Source organism: Phyllopteryx taeniolatus, chromosome 21, assembly GCF_024500385.1.
Source record: "Phyllopteryx taeniolatus isolate TA_2022b chromosome 21, UOR_Ptae_1.2, whole genome shotgun sequence".
NCBI classification, from domain to species: Eukaryota; Metazoa; Chordata; class Actinopteri; order Syngnathiformes; family Syngnathidae; genus Phyllopteryx; species Phyllopteryx taeniolatus.
In genome coordinates this window covers 2279765-2289930 of record NC_084522.1, presented here as the reverse complement: position 1 = coordinate 2289930, position 10166 = coordinate 2279765, and positions in this window count along the sequence as shown.

Below are 10166 nucleotides of genomic sequence, written 5' to 3'. Positions count from 1 at the left end.
GTGCCCCGCAAAGATAGACAAACAACATGCAAGACAAAAAGCACACAAAAGTGGCATGTCGAGGCAGATAGAAAAACAAGAATGTGCAAGACAAAAACACGCAAAAGTGGCATGTCGAAGAAGATGGTGCCACATAAATTATATTTAAAAAAAAAAAAACAAGAACCACACACAGTTATGTTCCAAATTCATCATATTCCACATCAAAACGTGCGTCAACATTTGAATCTTTTTTTGTAATTTTTGCTCCAAATTCTATTAATTTTAAATAATGCTTTATGGTTTATTATTGGCAGGTGCATGTCGTTTTAAATACCAAGAACCCTCTTCATTTTGGAAGCAATTCCCGAATTCATCCATATCACCCTGAGTCAACATTTCCATAATTTTGTGCAATATTGTTTCATTCAGAGCAATTTTGAATGCTATCTTTTTGAGTGCCCTGCGCTAAAAGGGCCGATTGCAATGCTTCCTTGTCCTGACCCATCCTCAAAATTCCAGGAACCCTATTGATTATTTTTTCCCCCAAATTGGTACCCCGCTTCAAAATCAATAGTTTCCGCCGCATTCGCTCGTCCGCTGTGGCTATTAATAATCATCATCATAATATAATAATAAAATGGAGCGTGCAACGGATGCGTTGAAGAGGCGGGCCAAGGTTCAGACGTTTTTATTTTTTTTTTATTTTTATGGAGTTGACGAAGGTCGCCTACCAGGAAGCCAAAGTTTCAGAGTCAACACAGCTGAGGTTGGCCAACGGCGAGACGAACCGGTTGGCTCGCGGTGACCCGTCAAAGCAGGCCGCAAACGTGTTGGCCGACACCTTGGCACTGGCGTGTAAAGCGCCGTTTGGGAGTCGCTAACTAATTACGCGGAACGAGATCGCGCAGTTCATTTGCAAAATGTACGTAACTGGAATCCATTGCATTGCTTGGAGAAAATGTGTTATTCAATTACAGCTGCTTATGGAAATGTCCACGATTACAATTTTGGTCACATTTTCATATCACCCCCCCCCCCCCCCCTTCGAGAGTCGACACTTGGCCTGCTCGGAAAAAAAAAAAAAAAAAAAAAAAAGTGTACCCATGCAATGTACTGTAACTCCATGGGCAAAGAAGTGCAGTGTTGTTGTACTTTTCTTATTCTTAGAATCACCACTCATGCAGTGCGCGTCTGCCAGAGGAGCCACACACACACACACACACACACACACATAACAAAACTGCGAGTGAGTCAGTGCGTGAGTCACGCTACAGCAATGTTGCCCCTCGATTTTATAACAGCCAGCCACTCAGCATACACACTATTCCCAACAACTGTACACACACACAAGCGCAGTGTTTTGATGCAGAAACGCGCTCGGCGATGACGATTCAGGGAATCCTAAATGCAAAAAAAGGTTTTCGTCTCTGTAGGAGCTGCTGCCATTTGCGCGCGCACGCGCAGCGGCAGCTATCTCTGGAAGTCGCGAGGAGTGCGTAGTCGGGAAGTGGCTTCGACTTTGAAATGTCGCCTTTCCTCGAATAAGCCCTGACTCATTAAGTAAATAATTAGGTAATTAAGTCAGTCACGCACATACTCAAACGCAGCGGAACTTCAGTTTGCCAACGATTCAGCTTATGTACATTTTTATTATTATTATTATTATTTATTTTATTTTTTTTTTAAAGAAAATGACCTCAGGTTAGACTATTTTCGGTTTGCGAACAGCCTTGGCAAGGCCGCGGAAGGCTTAGATCCTTTTGCTTTTTCTCGCACCCCACAATGCAATGCGGGAGCTGCGCTGCATCGCGGGAGGTGGCGGCCATTTTGGCCGCGCGGCAACCACAGTGTACGTCAACATTTCCGGGCCCCGAAAAAAGGCTAAGACACTGCACAGTGATTTGCAAGCGTACCCACTGTTATTTCATCACCATAAGTTGTGTTTTCACCTATTTCTATACTGCAAAGTCTTTAGTTTTAATCGCATAATGATCAAAATAAGGTAAAATATAATGTCGTCCCGCGGCTCCGGTGGAATAATTGCATTTCCGTTCGGTTTGCGAAGGTTTTGGCCTTTTTGCGCCGTTTGTTAGCATTCAGCTAAGCGGACTTAATGCCATGTGGTTTTAAGTCAAAGCAAAAATTTGGCCCAACGACGGCTTGTATGGCGAAAAACCTCTCAAAACTCGAACGCGATGACCCGCGTGAGCAAACTTTTTTCTAATGGCGCCCAACTTGCGGATCAGGCCGATCTTCATGCCTTCATGTCATTGTGCGGCGTGTGATTCAACCTCTCTGGCTTTGCCCCGTGAGTCACCGGGTGAGGAGTTTCGCTGCAATATGAAGGGGGTTGGTTGGGGGAAGCTGGGGTGGGGGGGGGCACGGGTGATTCAGAGCCAAAGCGTACAGATGAGAAGGAAAGGGGCGGGGCTAAACAGCCAATGCCACTGACGAAAAGAAACTTCTTCTTTCCAACTGGAAACAAATACGGAGCAGCTCGTTCGAGGGTGTGCGCCACCCCAATCAATCCCGAGCACCCTTTGGCACCCTTTTGTGCCCTTCACACTTCCCTTTTACCACTTGGCAAAAGTTTACACACCCCTGTTCAAATGCCAGGTTTCTGTGATAGAAGAAAATTGAGGACAAGATAAATAACTTCAAAACTTTGTTGCACCATGCATGGGAGCGATAATGTGTTTTTGCAAAATTTGTGATTCCAAAAAGTTTGTAAAGTGCAAACACAACACTGCATATCACCAAAAGAAAACCACCAAAGTTAGAAAAAAAATTGCCCCTGACACCAGTTTTTCCAATTGTAAAGAAAGTGGGTGGACATGTCTATCATTTATCTTCTAGAACCGGGGCCTCAGTCAGTGTGAAGGGAATTTTGAAGAGTTGGCACAAAACCTTCAGGCTTCTGCGAGAAAGCAAAAAAGAAAAAGAAAAGCCGAATAGAACATCTAAACTTCATTTGAAGTTACTCCAAGGCACTTTAAATGGTCCAACCCCATTTAACGAGTTTGAATTCGAATGGTTAATTGTATGAACAGCCACGTCTCCAGTTATGAGAAGGTGTGCACACTTGTGCAACCACATTTATTTTTACATCCGCTCTTGTCAAGATTTGTTTGCAACGGAGTTGCACAGGCTGTAGGTCAGGTTAATGGTGGAAATGTTTTTGAAAAGGTTGATCTTTTTTTTTTTTTTAATATCACAAAATTCGGATATTTCCGCCGTCTTCCTCGTAGTTTTTTGTTTATTTTTTTGGAGGGGGGGGGCGGGTTAATGTCGTCTTTTACACGTAGTGACCCCTTCCAAACAGTTTTGTCGTACTGTACTGTGTGAATAATAACGTAGGAAGACGCTGTCAAAAAGCAGCGGGATGTTATCAAATGAAGCAACACTCCCCTCTTGTGGCCAAACTGACAAGACACAGGAAGATAGATGGCTCAAATGTCTTTGCTTGCTGGCAACTGTTGAGCCACCAGAGGTCGCTGTTGAACAATGTATAATCACACTGGCACATTGTAATGAAAGGAATCTCTCTTTTGGGCTCCTCAAGATGTTCACCAGTTTTTTTGCATTTTGGTGGTTCCCGACATGGGTTCTCAAAATCCACTCAGTAGCGCCCCCTGCAGAGGTATAAAAACGGAACCCCTGACATGTGTTTTATCGACGTCGACCACGACAAGCAATGCGAAAAAGTCTCAAGAACCTATGCTTTGCATTGAACAAGAAGTCGGCCATTTTGGTTTGAAACGAAAATTTGGGCGAAAATTCCAGGGCTCGGAAGTTTGAAAAAGTTAGAACGCGCTACAAGTTTTGCCGATCGACACAAAACTGGGCAAAAAAAAAGTCTCACGGACCCGTGCCCGAAATTTTTCAATCCCTGACCCGTCGGTCAGTGGACAAACCGCGCCACGGCCGCCCGCGGACAGGACGTCGGCCATTTTGCTTTTGAAACAGCCATTTCAGGCAAACTTCCAGGGTCGGAATTTGTCGGAATGACCCCAATCGCAAGCAGGCATCCCTGGACGGATGGGCGAAAGATTTTATAGCCGACGCTGTCAAAATTGGATAAGTTTCAGGATTTCGCAGCTTTTAACTTGTAAACGAAATTGTTGAAATAAAGCGTTTGTGATGTGCTGCTCCTGCCGGAATGAATGAACGACGGAAGGGATTACCTCCTCCTCTGCCCTGCGTGTGCGTGCGCCTGTGTGTGTGTGTGTGTGTGTGTGTGTGTGTGTTTGGGAATGCATGAATGTCACCAGCTGGCGCATCTGCTCGGCTGGTGGAAAACGTCCAAAAAGCTTAATTATCAAGCGTAATCATGCGTGAGATTGAAGCGAGGGAGTGGGCTGTGCGTGTCAAAAGAAAATAAAACACACACACACTCGCTGCTGTGTGTCGCACGTCCCAAGAGGACGCGTGTGTGTGTGTGTGTGTTGTGTACTGATGTTGTTCATTAAACTCCACTAATAGAAGCTTCCTCCAGCTCGAGTGCTTCTTCGCTGCGTGTCAATATTTGGCTGAAAATGGGACATTCACCAAATCGTTTCCAAACACTTGAAACCACTTTTCGGGTACGCTCACCAGACAATTCATTAGGTACACCCTTTTTCCCCCTTCGTGTTGACCCACTCACGTTTTTTTTCCCCTCGCGAACTCCCGCGACCTTGAAAAACGTCAATACCGCCAACACGGCGCCGACACGCTTCGCCGCTTTTATTGACCCCGCTGACCCCGCGTCCACGCGGAGGCCCGAACGCTCCGCGCTCGTTAGCGTCCTCTCGGCCACCTCGCTGCTTATTGGTCTCCCCTCCCCTCAAGAGCAGCGTGGGAAAAATGTCTCCGACTCTGTTTAGCCTTCGACTCCTCCTGTACGGCAACTGCTCTCACCAAACGGCTAGCGCGAGAAGCTAACATAGACGCTAGCCCTCGGTGCTACGCCATTCATGGAGGAACTCAAATGGACAGAAGAGCCAAAAGTACGAGCCCCGGAATTCACCCCAAAATGGCTGCTTCAAACCAAAATGGCCGACTTCCCGTTTAATTTTGTACACGGGTCCTTGAGACTTTTTCGGCTGTCGTGTCGTGACAGACGTGCACCCAATTTCATGTCGATTGGTGGAAGCGGCGTCGGTGTCGGTGTCGGTGTCGGGGGGGGGGGGAAATCATTCACAAGCAAAACAACTTTGACATTCAAATGTTTTATATTTTGCTAGACTGAACACTTGACCTCATTTGTCACCGTATGCCTCCATTTTGGCAGCATTTGCGATCAGAAACGATAACCGTGTCATTCTGAAAAGATCCGGGTTCCAAGACGTGGGTCTGTTTCCGCGGCGATCCGTCATCGCAGCTGCCGTCAACATGCAAATGAGGGGGAATAAAATGGCCGCCGAGGGCGCCAGTGGTCCCCCCCCGAGTGCATTCATTAGCGACCGCCAGCGTAATTGATTCCCAGCGCGGCCGTGAAAAAGACGGGCCCCTCCTCCTATTCCCCGCAGTGTCGCACTTTGGGACCCGGGCGGCTAACTTCCATCATCAATCATTAAAGTGCATAAAGTGCTTGGCCCAAAGGCCCCCCCAGAGTGGGGACCCCCAACCCCGGGGGAGGGAACCCCCAGTGGTTGATGTCTAAATCACAGGGCGACAAATGATGAATTTCTTAAGTAACTCGCTGGGATTAAAGTCCGTGGAATGCAAATGCGACGTGTGATCATGTAGAAATGTCTTGGTGAAGCAGCACGTGGCTCGTATTGTCCAAGGTTAGTGTCGTACGCAATGTTGCCAGGAAGCGTAAATCATCACCGATGTTTTGCCGACGGTGACGTCACAATCCGAGCCCGACATGTTGGAAGTGGGAAAAAAAAAAAAGAAAAACGAAACGTACGAAACGTCACTCTTAGTACGACATGAGCGTGATGTTTTATTTATTAAGTAACACACGCAATTAGCATATAGGCTAATTAAAATGCTAACATTCTCGTCGTAGCTTTGAGGCGTCAACATTCCGAGCAGGTGTGCCCCATTAAAAGACGCTAGAACATAACTGGAATTCATAAACGGATATTTCATCTGCCTGTCAGGCATCCCTCATCTTTAGGGTTATGACCCTCCCTTCCACCCCCACCCATGACCCCGCCCGCCCCCCCCTACCAAAGTAAAAGAACCCCTCTTGTGATGTATGAGGCACCTTGCAAAATAAAACATATTCATAAAGTTGATCCATGACGCGCACAGATGGTGCGGAAATTGACTTTGCGTTGAAGACGTGGCATATTAATGGATCGCAGATGCAAATGATGCATATTCATAATTTTCAATGATAATGCGTCCACTTAGGGGGCGACAGGAAGTGAGGCTGCAGGCAGGAAGTGGTTCAGATTTCCATTGAATTTTAGGCCGTTTGGATTGAAGCCAACCTTCTGTTGCAAAGGCTTCCACTAGGGGGCAGTAACGCTCTTCTTTCACCCGAGGAGCACAATCCATTCACTGGCCACTTCATTAGGCACACCCACTTCCAAATACAGTACTACTTTTGGTTTCATATAAACCCGGTCACTTAGTGTATTTCATATTTGGATTTAGATTTTTACTTTATTGTATTATTTTTTATTTATTGTATTTGACGTTATCTGATTAGAAGATTATCTTCATTTTTGAATATGATCTTATTTTTATTATATTTTTAAAATTTAGGAATTTTAAATTATCACACATTATAGAGATGACTACTACTGAAACATTATTTTGATTGTTTTCTAACTCTACTATGTTCAGTGTTAAATTTTTTATGAACTGTTATCAATTATTATTAATTATTTGTATTTATATTTGTTTTTAAGATTAGCCAATATATTTTCATTTTTTATTTTTGTTGCAAATATATATTACATTTATTTTAAAATTGTTATTATTAGACACAATAGTGATAGCTGTCACAAAAATACTATTTTCTTTGTGTTTTTATTTTATTTTCATTTGTTTTCTAAAGGATAAAATAGCTTTTTAAACACTACAGATAAAGATATAGGAACTATACTGAAAAATCACACCAATGTGAAAGAATTGTAAAATGGAGTAAAATATGTTAATAAACCATTTTATATGTGTATTTTGAAATAATAAGTGAAAATATTAAAAATGTATTGTTTGATTCATTTCCCCACTTATTCTATACCTTTGCATTGCTATTATCTACATTACCTTCACCAAGGAATAAAAATACACGACCGAAAGTGTGACAAAGGTAAACAATACAGCAAATTAGAAATCATTTCCCAAAAAAATGGTCAAATGTGCTCATCCCTAATGTTGTAGCTGCAGTGGAATGCGTAGAATGTTGCAGAGAATCTGCCCTCGACCCGCCCCCTCCTCACCTTGGCCGCCCCTCAAAAAAAAAACGAGTGGCGGCAGGTGGCGCTCATGTATTTTGAACCCGTGTGCGATTCCGCTTATTTGCACGCCGCTGGTCTGCACCTGTTTTATCGTTTCACCGTCTTGGTCGTCCATCGACCTTTAAATGGACTTTTGCTGCAAATGCCTCGCGCTGGTTACAAAAACAGTGCGGCTCAGCCTCTGGCCGCTGGACGCCACTAGCTAGCGAGACGCTCGCGATGTTGCGCTTTCTTCCAAAGAAGGCGAACTTTTTGAGGTTCCACTTTCCAAAACAGAAGAAAAAAAAACAAATCTTCATGTTACACTTTCATCAACAGAAGCGAGACTACAGGTACTGATGGTCAATTATTGATGTTACATAAAAAAAATATGTTTTTTTTAAAAAAACTGACATCTTACTTTCCTAAAAAGAAGACAAGCTATTGCTTTTGCGCTTTCCCAAAAGAAAAAAAACCACAAAATTCTATTACACTCGACTAAACCCAATACAAATGATTGATGTTGTGCTGCCCTTAAAAAGAAAACTGATGTGGCCCTTTCCTAAAACAAAAACAAACATTTCAGACTTGCCCAATAACAAGACAAACTTGCCTGTTCTTGAAACAGAAAACAAACTTTCTGTTGCACTTTCCTCAAAAGAAAAGCTTCAACTGACATACACGATGACAGTTATCCTATGATTTAAATTAAGAATACAAGAATTTACAAAGGGCAAAATATATGGCAAATTGGAAATAATCTGCCAAACTGTCACCAGTAGTAGCGTAGCGATCTTCTGTAGCGATGCAAATGGCAGCCGCGGCCGTGGAAGCAGACGGTGCGGCGACGAACTCGTTGGCGCTCGAGCACACTTTTGTGCCTCTGCAAAATGCAAAGAAAAAGGGAAACATCTGCTCGTCGGCGTGTGCGGCGGCAGCGACAGCGGCCTGGCCTGGCGCCATCCACGCTAATGCACTTTCGCTGTTGACGTTGTTTCGCGGGAGCTCAACGAAGTCGCTTGTTTGGGCCCGAACGCCACATCTGTCCACGGCCCTTTTTCGGGGCGCCTAAAAACGCCATTAGAGAGAATGCGGGCCGGTGAGGCGGCGGATCGTGTAATGCGTCCGGACAGCAAACAGATGTGGAATGCACACACACACACACACACACAAACAACTTCCTATCAGGTTGTGATGATGCGCATTCAAATGTGCAAAAAAAAAAAAGTCCAATTTCCCCACACTCTCGTGAGGTTGTTGAAGGCATCTTCCGTGTCCATTTTGGATCTCGTGTGAGTCCATTTGAGTGAAGCGACTTCTCATCATGCAGTGACACACTAAAGCCTGCAATTGTCCACCGCGCGCGCACACGTGACGGGTGGCGACGGCAGCACCTGCTCCTCCATTTGAAAACTATTTAGGGAGGCGTCAAACTCCATCAGGGCGAGTCTGATTGCGCTCGTCTCTTCGCACTCGCCGAGTCAATTACCCCCTTCGCCCCTTTCACCTTACACGCGCACACTTTCTCCGCCCGGCAACACCTGAGCCGCATCCCCGGCCCTCAGCGGGCTAATAGCGGGTGCTCCGAGGGCACCCGCCGCCACGGTGGCGTCCAATTCCGCCCCATTGTCGCCCTTTTACCAATGCCTAATAGCTTCGGCGAGGGGCCCCAACAGGAAATTAGCGTCAGCGTTTACGCGTTGGCATGTGTTTGCGCGGACTCCTCGGCGAAGGCTTATTTATCCGCCGCCGTTTTTGAAATAATCAAGTTGACACATCTGTCAGATGGCGCGGGCAGGAATGCTAAAAGGTCAGCGGGCGACGCCGGCAGCTGCTCCCGCGCCCAAAAAAAAAAAAAAAAACACTCCCGCCGTCGTCGTCATTACACCGCAACAGATGGGACTTTCATTTGGCGGCGCGCAGGAGATAGTGAGCGCGCTCGCCACATCTGCACCTCTGAGCAGGTTCGTGTACAAGGTTGAGACGTACTTTCAAGGGCGAAGGTGGTCACACTCCTCTTAGAGGAGAGAACAACTCCAGGTACCCTCATGGTCCCCTTTTATGAGAAGAGAAAACCAGTCCAGGGTCCTTGTGGTCAATTCTATAAGAACAGCAGAGCAAATGACTCCAGGTGAGCGAAGTTCAGATCACCTGGATGAGAAGAATCCGAATCAGAATCATCTTTGTTTGCCAAGTGTGTCAAAAACGCACAAGGAATTTGTGCCGCTCCGACTCACAGAACCTCTGCGGTTCTTTACTAGAACAACAACTCCAGGTCCCTTCGTGACCAATTTTAATCGAAGAGTGAATGACGACAGAACTCCTTTGGTGACCTTCATTAGAAGAGCAGACAACGCCACGTCCCTCCGCGAACATCTTCCGACCGTCTTGCGGTCAGCTTTACAAGAAGAGAAAGCCACTCCAGGTTGCCTTGTGGGTACTTTTATGAGAAAAGCCAACAATTCAAGTCATCCTTGTGGTCGCCTTTACAAACAAACAACACCAGATTCCCCTGTGGTTGCAAGTACGACAAAAGAAAACAACACACAACCCCACCATTGATCGGAAGCGCAAACAACTCCAGGTTCCTTCGTGTTCCCTTTTCTTTTCTCTTGTCAGCCGGCCAATGCTTTCAATTCCAAATTTGATTGGTTACTACAGTAGCGTTGTCATTTGTTGCTATGCAGAATTTGTGTGTCCCTTAGGAGTTGTTGTTTTTTTTTTTTTTCTTTACAAAAGTTCCTACATCCCGCCTACCGCGCGCGCGTGTGTCAGTGTTCATATTTTGAACACGATGCGACA